At 41.6% G+C, this 11,592-nt stretch overlaps 1 long non-coding RNA gene across 1 annotated transcript; it reads right to left on the bottom strand.

The window, feature by feature from the left end:
• Positions 1-4,856, bottom strand: LOC307265202. Its single transcript, XR_013845335.1, has 5 exons — positions 4,672-4,856; positions 4,189-4,271; positions 3,025-3,068; positions 2,476-2,538; positions 1-84 (listed from the first exon to the last, which is right to left on the bottom strand). It is a non-coding gene; the product is annotated as an uncharacterized lncRNA (long non-coding RNA).
• Positions 4,857-11,592: the final 6,736 nt, after the last annotated feature.

Below are 11,592 nucleotides of genomic sequence, written 5' to 3'. Positions count from 1 at the left end.
GACAACAAAAAGGAACAACTACACCAACAAGGAACGACTGATGGAGCCTCTGGTCGGGTGGTCATCCTTCTAAACTGGATGGGTCTAGAGAAAGGACAGGGTTAGAGGCACAGCAAGAGAGGGTTAGGAGATAAAGATGGGGGAGAGAGGGAGACACAATAATAATAACATTAGTAATTGACTAATAGCACCCACAGCCGCTGCTTTGCGTCAGAGGAGAAGGCAACCGTGCTACTATAAGTAGCACCCCCACCGTATTTACTGTTAAAGTGCTCCGAATCATTCTTAGTCCCCTCACCTGAGACCGCTTTGCCTTGGGAGACCAGGGGCCTGTTGCATAAAACTAAGATAAGGGATTAACCTAGGATATTTCGGTTATCCTGGCTTGCGTGAGCCATGATCCGGTTGCATAAAAGCAGAGGGACATAAGTTACCATGGAGATTTATCCTTTAAATTAAATTATATAAATTATAATAATGTATGTGATAGTCTGTTCATATTGCAGGCTATATTTAACAATTGATTATCGATGGCAGATGACGTTGCAACTGTGGTTCAAATAAATTCACTTTGTACTTATAACCATATACAGGTGCATCTAAAACAACATTGAATATCAATGAAAAGTTCCTTTTTTCAGTAATTTAATTCAAAAAGTGAAACCTAAATATATTGTAGATTCATTACACATGAAGTGAAATTAATCTAGAATAAACATACTTTTCAGAAGGTCGACACTTCTGTATTATAAATCCTTTTTTTATTGGTTTTATGTAATATTCTAATATTTTGAGATACTGGATTTTTTATTCCATGATCAATCAATCATCCAAAAAAAAGGCCTGACATATGAGTAATGAATCTATGAAAGTTACACTTTTTGAATGGACTTTCCATGATATTCTATTTTTCAGATGCACCTGCAGACTGCTCACTGTCAACTATTTTATCATTAATCAATACAGGGGCATCAAGATCATTTAGTAGAGAATACAGGTGGTCTATGAAATGAACAGCCCCCTCACATACAGTTTAAACTAGCAAGGCGTTGTGGGAAAATGGGCCGTCTTTTCCATTTTTCCATCATAAATATGTGTTCGATCTCTGGGTCTACTTCTGAAAGCTGTGGGCTGGCACTTAACAGAATGACTTACACCTGGCTTGACAAAGTGGCCCCTTTTCATCCTGGATTGGCATTTATGCAACTGACTAATCCAAATTGCCCAGGCTAGACTTTGTCAAGGCTGGCTTTATCAATCATCCTGGATATCTGAATTCCACTTTTATGCAACAGGCCCCAGGAGCACTAGGCTCCAGACAACACAGCCCTCAAGTTCATAGGGACACACAAACCTCTCCACCATGATAAGGTGATGGTTCCCAGAGAGGAAGACCAAAGGGTGAAAATGAAGCATGGCTCACTTTAAGGTGATGACCTAAAGTTTGAAGTGTTTCTGTTGGGGAGACACAGGAGTAAATAATCAAGTCTGAGATGCTTACGGTCTAGACAGGGGGTTGGATATGGTCTGGCTAATTAAGTTGGTGATGAGTCTGAAGCACCCATGTCCTGAGTTAAAGACCGCACAGCTGCAGCGTGACAAATAAGAGGTTGCTCCTCTGATAGTCTAATGGCGCTTTTCCACTGCATGGTATCAGCTCAACTCAACTGAACTTGCATTTTTGGCGTTTTCACCGCAAAAACATGGTGCCTGGTCCCTGTTAGCAGCTTGTTTTTTGGTATCACCTCGCTCTAGGTTCCAAGCGAGCTGAGCCGATGCTAAAAGGTGACGCCGGCAGACTGCCAGCCACTGATTGGCCAGAGACTACCAGCTTCATTCTGTTATATTTGCTCCCAAACTCTCAGGGACTTTACGTGTGTATTCTGTCTCGCAACGTGTAGCCGTCTCTGGCTCTCTTTCATTTGATTTAATTGCATCACAGATCCGAAAAAACATAATGAAATTTCCATATATCCGCCAAGCTCACCCAGTTGTGTTGGTTGTTGGGGATGTTACTTTAAACATACTGTACACGACACAAGACGAGACATGTAGGGCAGATAGCCTACAGTAGCCAGCTGGGACAGAAATTATAGCAAGCGATTACATTATAAGCCTTGGACTGCACTGATTACCTCAATAAAATATTCAGGCTGAGATACGGCTTACATTTGCAAACACGTATCCTGAAACAAGTGCAAAACATACTACTTTATGATGCCCGTATTAACGTGCATAGGGATGTACGTGGCGCATCCCGGATTCCCAACAGCTGACTGAGTGGCCGAGTCACACATCGGAACACCAATCCTCCTTTTTAATGGCCCATCGCAATATTCTTATACTTCTTTTAGCAAACAGATACAAGGGTATGGTATGGCTTTAATTTGACATACCTTGTTAACTCCTTAATCTGGCTTTGTAGCCAATCCATTTGGTGTTAATTGATCAAAACAGCAATATAAAATACATTACCACACTGGATGTTGTTAACAAATGTGTTCCTCTGGCTCCCAGGAGTTTTTCTACCTCATCCCACTGTGAGACACACAGAAAAACATCATTAGGATAACATTGATATTAAGTGTTTGGGACAAATAGCACTATGGTGGCAGAACCTCTCACATACATGGAATCTTCAGTCATGTATGTAATTAGTCTTGTTTTTCATAATCCTAGATTTTAATAATCAGTGTCAGTTAGAACATGTTATCCACATACTATCATTTGTATATATTATATACTTTTAATTGCATGAGAACATGCATTCCCCTGCCTATTTTTGTGGATGGAACAAAGACTAACTCAGAGTAACTGAGTTACCTAGAAAAGCATGATAAAAGTGCAAAATGGCATACAACGTTTTGAACAAATTGGAAACATTATATTGCTATTGCAGAGAGGGTAATTATAGTTGTGTAATGTTTAAATTATATCCAATGCACTACACTGGCCAAACGCCTTACTGTCAGTTTTTCCCTAGCCAAAGAATCTAAAGTAAATTAAAATTCAGAAAACACTCACCATCTAGAGCAAGGATGACACTGCACTAAGACCTCGGCACAGCCCTTAGCGGCGAGAGGAAAAAAGAAGATTAAATGAATCGCTCTCCCCCCTGAGAATTTTTTTTATCAAAATGAATGCTAAATGTAAAATACCAAACATGAGCCTGGTTCAAAAGCAAAACAAACTCAAGGTTTATCTCTGAACTCTAAGTTGACAAACCCAGAAATGAGGAAGTCAATAGAAACTTGTGAGTTTTCAGTTGTCGGAATTTTAGAGGAGCACCTGTGCATGGCATAGAGGATGTCCAGAACAAACTCTTAAATGTACAGACAACAAAAAAATATGGCAACCAGGGGCAAAACGCCCCCTCATGCATCTAAACATCCAATCACCAATATAAGCAAGTTAGAGGGATAAAAACAGTCAACAGAAAAATGATGTCAGCAAGCTTTGGTTCACACTTTCACCTACGCAGATGGAAACAAACACTACTGATATGATACTAATATGAGCAGCTTTCCAGCTTCACTGTCTGCAGGAGACTGAGCAGGAAAACAGACCATCAGTAAGAAACAGTTAAAAAGCCGATCATACCTGTTCAACAGGGATGTGGAAACGTTCATTACAAAATACTTTGCAGTCCCTTTCTGTCGTTAGAGATGCAGGCTTTTGTCACCTAATGATAACGCTAGATGTGTGTTACACTGTGCCATCTCGCACATTTTAATGCACCTAAGTATGTCTCGACCTTTATGAAACAACGAGCAAAAACATTGAAGACAAACTGGCTAAAGCACATAGCCTAGCACTGCAGATAATTGGACCCCCCATGTAGAAAAGCCCCAAAGTCAATGTTACTGTCATTATGCTTAGAGCTTTTATTATATTGCCTTTACTGTAGATGATTTGTTGTTCAGCAATAATGTTATAATCACTATCAGTGTGGAGGGACGTCAGTCAGCCGAGCTGATACTACCAACGATTTTGTATCATTGCTCGGTTTACTCATCTATCTTATCTCATATAATTTGGTCCTGAAAAAGAGCGTAGTGTGGGACTATCATAAACTTTGTAAGAGATGATTGGCAATGATATTTGTTAAATAAAATCATACTCTGAGGGAGTGTTCCCCAATATTTTTTACATTGACCACCATGCCAAAAAATGCAACTTCTTGTTTACCTGTAGAGCCAGGTGCACCAGTGGAGGTGCTGGGGCTGGGCATGGGGCAGTTGCTGGGGCAATTCGGACAGGTGGCATCAGAGCTAACAGAAAATCACATATTTCACACACTGAAGATTAATTAATGGAATTTTCTTTTATGCATGCCACAGTTATAATAGGATTTGTGACATCACATTTTAGAAATTACTTTTATAAGAAAAGTTACAAGGATTTTTAAATAAAACATGTAATAAAACATGTATGGCATTTGGCTGAAGTTCATTCTTATGATGCTAGCACTAGGAGCTAGGAGAGAAACCATGTATTACTAGGACAGTTGGCTTAGCTTATTTGGCTTAGCTTAGCACTAGCTAGCATGTTTTGCCGCATTTTACAATCACAATAATAAGCATGCAAGGCACCGCATATACATATATATATTATTATTATATATTAATAAACGTATGAAGATTTGGTGCAAGTCCAATATATGAATTTTACCGGTTTCAATTGTTGACAGCAGGTCCTCACGTCGCCACGTAAAACGTCACGTAACCAGGGCCCCAGGACACTGCCTTTTCCGAGCTGCGAGCATGGACTAGTGGCCAACCCATTAGTACTGCATGCTGTGAATGGGAGCTTATTTTCCCATGAGCCTATAGGCAGATTTCCGCCGTCCACACCAATACAAGCGGCGAACAAGATTGTGTCTCCGCAAATTTTTTCTGGATATCAATCATAGGCTCAAACTGATCTTTAGACCATTTACTAATAAAACTGAAGTTTTTTCATTTCAAAACGCCACCTCAAGCGTTTTATTAGCCCAACGGCTTTTAACGGCTTTCAGTTGGTTTTCGAGGGAGGAGGAGGGAGTGGGCAGCCGTGGGCAGCTGAACAGAGTCGTAGTGAAACAAATGTTTCGGTTTTCGGCCCGGTCTCCGAAAACCACTATATTACTTTCCAAAAACGGAGTGTAATATAAATATCACATATAGCGAATCATCGGGGGGGCGGGGGGAGGTTAGTGACTTATAGAAACTGCCCGCTAAAGGCTAAATCCTTTAGCTTACAATGCTACAGAACGAGAATGATTCTACATCCGCTACATCCGCTACCAGTCCGCCCGGTTGCCGCCCCCTCTTCCATGATAGGTCCATGGTGCCGCTACGTCATACGAAAAGGCGTGCCTGGCTCACATGAGAGCAGTATGGCCGCTTCCTTGTTGCTTCTTTGCGCCAATGAGCAGCTTTCATACGCTTTCACAGGAATGAATGGGCGCCATGTTTCAATACGGTGTCCATTTCTTTATATGTCCATGCACGTAACGTTGCAGCTTCCGGATTGTTGTTCGAGGATTCAACCAATCAGGGCATCAATGCTGGATAACCAATGATATCCATTTGGGGTTCTGGCCCTAAACTCCGGCATGTTTCATTTCTCAAGACGGCGCATGCCCATTTATCTCCAAACGCAATGCGCATGTGTGAGGGTGGAGCCGTGGCGTCAGCGTTACCAGGGGAAATGGTTTCGGTGTTTACAAGAAACCAAAACCGTTGTGTTTTCCAAAAAATCCTCCCTGGGAGGTGATCTCAAAAACTTGCGGTTTCATGCCTGCGTTTGCTGTTTTCATGTACATGATATAGTGCAACCGCGGGAATTTTTCCGCGTTTGCACCGTTTCGTGTTGCCGTGAGAACAGGGCCTCAGGATCAGGTTCTTGAGTTCAAAGCTAAGTACTTTGCATAAAGTGCACAGGACATACAACTGTTTTCTCATCTGGTTCATGCTTGACATGTTTTTACTGCCCTACCACTGAAAGTAAGGCTGGAGTTTGAGTGTGATCAGACCCTGAAACCACAAGCACGACTGTCATCTTCAAGCAAAGTGCCTACAGTAGTCTACAGTCAGAGAGCAGCATAGGTGACATACTGACTGCAGATGATATCTGAGAAAAGCCCCTTTGTTGAAAATTAGGGAAAACCCAGAATGCACTCTACGATGGAAGAAAGTCATACAAGCAAACTATTTTAAATTAAGGAAATAACATGCATCACAGACTAAACTTGAAAACAAACATAGCAGAACAAGCAATGAATCAACAGGGAACGTATATGTTGTGTTATAAGGGGTGTCAATGAGCAATAAGTCTCTCTGTTGTATACATGCCCCACTAGAAGGAAAATAACAGTCCATTTTTTTTCAAACTACAGTTTCTGAGCGCTTTGTTATCTCAAAGTGTCAATATAGCCAATTCTACGTGTTTCATTTGTCCAGTGGCGTGTTATTATGGTCTTTATTGGATGTTACACGCTGGAGCTTACATGAACGTTTTTAAACCAATATTAATGAATAGATTTCTTTGGGCAAAATTAAACTCTGCCCAAATGTTAAATCATTAATGTGTTTTCTAATTAGCCACAAATGTAATTACAACAAGTTTTTAATGGTGGTGAATGAAACAGTAGCCAGTGAGTCAAGCCTGGACATGACAAGTTACGGTACATGAAGTACCCAATTTCAATTTGAATTGAGAGGCTTTCTGCACTGGAGCACTCTCCTGACATCCATATAGGCTGCTGCACTATTTACATTTGTTTGTTTTTTATGCCTGTACATGCTTAAACTAGTAGAACCACAAACAAAAGTAAATATACAGGTAGACGTGGTTAACTTTATTGAACTGTAGGCTAAACAAACAATAATTTGACCTTAGACCTTTAATTGAAAATATAGACATGCAGAATATTCTGTTTGTGACAGTGACATGAATTAAATTGTTCTTTGTTAACTTTAAAGCTACTTAATTAAGAAATAAAATAGGTTATGTTTTGAGGGGTCAAACAAGTATCACTCTTTTTCTGTCTTCTTCCTCCTTGCTGTCTCTTGGGCGTCTTTATTGACCCAGGTGGGACGGCTCAGTCTTCGGTCTGCTCTGTCTCTCAGCAGAGTGGCAGCGGTGGCGCCAGGGCAGCGACCCTATAGACACAACTTCTGTATCACTCAACAATCTTTTCCTCCACAGATCCCTTCCTCCACCCCTCCATCCATGCCTCCTCTCCCCACCGCGGTAATGTCCGCCTTCCTCTGATTATCAAGTTGAGCATCTCCCCGGCTTCTGCCAACGTCATTTACTCGCAGAGACCTGTTTGTTGTTGCCAAATTATTGTGATGCGGATTTATAATCAAACTGATGTGATTGGGTGTGTGTGCCTCCGCCCGAACCCTGTCCTCTCCTACTCCTCCTTTGTCTTTGTCCGTCCAGCAGAACAGGAAAAAAGCAAAGTGAAGTGAATCAAAGCAAGCTTCCTATCTGGGCTCTGGCAGGACTGAGGTCTGTTTTTAGCGACGTTCGTTGACGGGGATGTGAATTTACAGCTAAATAAAACATCAGATGAATTACATCAATCCACCCACTCACTTTTCCCAGAATCCCCTCATCTGCCCTTAAGGAGCCGTTTTAGAAAGACGGGAAGAGAGACAGAGTACAATAAATGAAGTCTGCTCATGATAAAGACCGTTTAAAAAAAAAAATCTTGGACAATTCTTTCCGTTTTTAGCCCCTCGGATTGACAAGTTCCAAGTGGGTTGAACTTTAAAACCTCCTTGAAGAGCATCCATCGCTTCACTCAGCATACCACAGACCCTGTTTCCACAACGTTTAGCTCATGTTTTCCCTCTTAATTGCCCACCTGTGTCTCAGATCAATTGTTGTTAGTGTTGGTGCGTTGCTCTCATGTGTGGCCTTGTGCTGTAAACCACACACCATGAAGGCATTCCTTGTGTTTGGTGCTCGTATTGATCCACACAGAGGCGTTTCATCGTCCCCTTAATCTTTGCCCTTCATTCGACTGTCATCCATCAGCAATGATTCAGACAACATATCCGGGGGATATAGAAGGATTGACTTGCTTCTCGGAATATGCACCAAGGCAGAGACACATGTAAAAGCATACTTCAGTATGAATCTGTCTGCAGGGCTGAAGAGCGTCCCTTTCATCTTTTAACGTGACCTTGTGTTTTTGCATGTTTATGAGACCATTTTTGGTGATACTTGCAGCGCTACAAGATAATGAGGTGTGTGTTCTTGTTGTCGAGGTGTTTGTGTGTGTAAGGGTCGGTGGGGGTCCGACAGTTGTTTGATGTGTGTGTTAAGCTGTCACCGACCGACCACATGCACTGGGCCCCCTTTGTGCTGAGACAGCTGGTTCCTCCGGGCTTTACTCACTGATTTGCACCAACTCTGAATCCGACTCGAGCTCTACTGAAAAAATTCATGATATCACACGTCTGGCCTGAAGGCAGCTTCACAGCAGTGCTAATATGCAGAGCCACATGGCAAACACTGTCAGCACCAGTTACATTACCGCTGACATCAACAGTCTGATCGGCACTTTTAATTACCTGAATCCTGTCAAATATAACACTTATTGCAGCATGGCTGGAAAGCTTGAACATTTGGGTGTCATTACCGTCTGCTCCACTTGGCTATTTTCCCTTTACTCTTTGCAGCAAAGACTGTGAGGTGATTGACACTAGCTTGTCAAAACACAAAGGCCACCAGGATGGGAGAGGTTTACGCCTTTATACTCTTCCAGTAAACAACTAATGTGGCTTCAGCTAGAGTTTTACAGCTGTTGGGATGGATGAAACAGTTCTGAACGAGCCTGTGAAGTGTCTGTTAGTGGCATAGCAGTATGCCACTTACAGACACATTCTTTTATTCCATATGGCAGAATCTTTAATAATATCACAACTGCTGGGGTTCGACCGAGCAAGAAATATGTTGGAGGTTTGGGGAAGTTTAGCCAGGGCAGGACACGACAGGATACACATTTTAGTGTAAATGTAGGGATTGGAAACTTATCTTGGACCCCTGCCAGGTTGCCAAAATTACTTTATGCAACCACAGCCCAAAGGCACAAGACCAAAAAAGCGCTGCTTATCAAACAATCTAATTTGAAGGTGTATTAGACATCAAAAAATACTGCACAGCAGTTGATGTTCTAGCAGAGAATTCGATCATGACTGTTACCATGTCAATAGTAGAAACACAACGCTCACATTAAAATCTTCCAGGAATATGTGGATGATGTCTTGTTGCGTTATGGCAAAGATGAGCCTGGCTGGACTTGCTGGAGCCCCCTGACAGACGCTCCATTAAATAGAATGAGAGGGGTTTCTGTTTGTTCATGCAAATGAGTGAAATCAGGCTTTGCGGCGTAATTGTCCCAAACTAAACTATATGATTGACCCTAAACTAATTTGACAATCAAGGAGTGGATCTTATCAAGAAACTGGACCAAGTCCTTACACCAGAAACACAGCCAATTATACTGTAGTAGCCAAATACCGTTTGGGACGGATCTGTCCCGCATTTGATCCCCATGTTGCCAAAGCACAGGATTCAGGCTGACAATGCATAACTACATTATATTCTCTAAAAGTATTGTCCACTTGACCACTTCTGACATTAAACACAATTAAGTAGAAATGTTGATGAAAAAAGAAGGTCCAGCTCCTAAATATCACTTAATTGACCTTCTGACGGACCTTTTGAAAGGTCAGGAAGCAGCCATGGCGCAGTCTTTTTTGCTGAGTTTGTATCTATATGATAACAATGGACTGTCTTGACCCCACTCTGCACGCATGCATAGAGCTCACAATATGTTTTCATGACCTGTCACCACCTCATGACCCCACATCACCGCAGTCCCTCAGACATCCAGAGCAGCAGCAGGAGCTATTCTGAACGCTATACTCTGGATATCCAGTCTCTGTTTTCTGTTTGCAGGATAGTCGACCGGGGGACACTGTTGATACGAATCTTCCTGCTTTCAACTTGTTGTCAACTTTGCTGCCTGTGGCAACAGAAATATTTATCAAGTATTTTTGTGAGGACAGTAGGGGGACTTCCCATAATGTTTTCATGAAAAGGTTTAAATAGCTCAGACTTGCGTTCAGGGTCAACAGTGAAAATGTTGCTGCTGGAGAAAGGCGGGTCACCTTTTGTCTCTCACGCAGGAAAGCAGAGAAGAGGGTGGAGTTGATTTATCATTGATTGAAGTCGTGTGTCATTGTACGGGAAAAGAGTTGTTTATACTTCCTGACTGACACAGGATGAAGGTCAATAAAGAGTTTTGTTTGTTGGGTGAAGAATGCAGGCTACTGAGGTAAACATGGATAATATGCCACATGCTTACGTAAGGTTAGAGTTGATGACAGGTAAGGCTGACAAACATACAGTAAATGTTTATAATTAAGTTTTATTTAAAAGTCTTTGAATTTTTAAAAGCACCACACTCACAAATCCTGTGATGATAGATAACGCAATAAAGTAAGACTTGAACATGGGAAACCATACCTACTTAACATCAACATGCTAACATTGTACTGTGAGCACTGCTGTGCCTCAAGTGCAGCCTCACAGAGCTGCTAGGAAGGCTGTGTAGACTTAGATTTGTTTTTTTTCTCGCAAATACATTTAGGGTGAACACCGCATCATCATGGAGACCTGACTGAGATGAGAGGAATGGGACCACAAACTGGAAAACACCTAACTCCCAAAGAGCCGTTAGCCGACACAGGCTAGTGGTCAAGCTACAAGCTTAGTTAGCTACAAAAGCTGAGTTCCACAGAGCAATAGTGTGTTTTATTGATTATTTTATTACACAAAGGTTACTGTTATTAAGGGGTTTCTACTAGAAATGTGAAGCTGTCTCAACATAATGGCAAGTTCGATGCCAAAGTTTGTGCTGGTTTGCCATGCATCTATTCATAAGGTGTCCATATTAGATTTCGACCAGCTCACCCCTCCAGCCCATATAGAGACTGAATGAAATACCATGAAATAAAGGTTAATGTCACAATCCAATTACACAACAGAACATATTATTGTCTGCCCAAGTTTTCAATTAAACTGTTAGACTAGGTCTGTATTATTCATGCCATTCGCAACATGCTTAATTGCATACCAGATAGTGATACTCACTTTAGACCAGTATCTCATGCTGAAAACCTACCCAAGCAATGCTTTACATAAAAAAAAATGCAAATAGGATGATCCGAACCATTTGTGAAGAACAGAGATAAAGTCTAGACCTCCCTGCTGTCCAAACACCAGGAAGCTGCAATAAAACCTGCACCCACATTTCCCTCTTCCTGTGGGGAACATCCAACAGGCGAGAAACTTCCCTCTGCCATAGTCCTCCTGGTCCTGGATGTATGACTGATATTATTTACAAAACCGTGTGAAACAGCTATGGGTCAGAGAACAGGAGGTCGCCTATATGTGAATTATTCTAAAAGCACAGCGGAATTTAAAAATCTTTTAAGACATTTATCCTTCACATGTAACATTAGCCGCCCTATAGATTTTTATGGCTGTCCGAACTTCACAGAGTTCCGAAACACAAGCCTCCAGTTT

Source organism: Ammodytes marinus, assembly GCF_949987685.1.
Source record: "Ammodytes marinus genome assembly, chromosome: 18".
In the NCBI taxonomy this organism is placed as follows: Eukaryota; Metazoa; Chordata; class Actinopteri; order Uranoscopiformes; family Ammodytidae; genus Ammodytes; species Ammodytes marinus.
The sequence above is the reverse complement of the archived record's forward strand: the minus strand, read 5'-3'. Positions and strand labels throughout refer to the sequence as shown.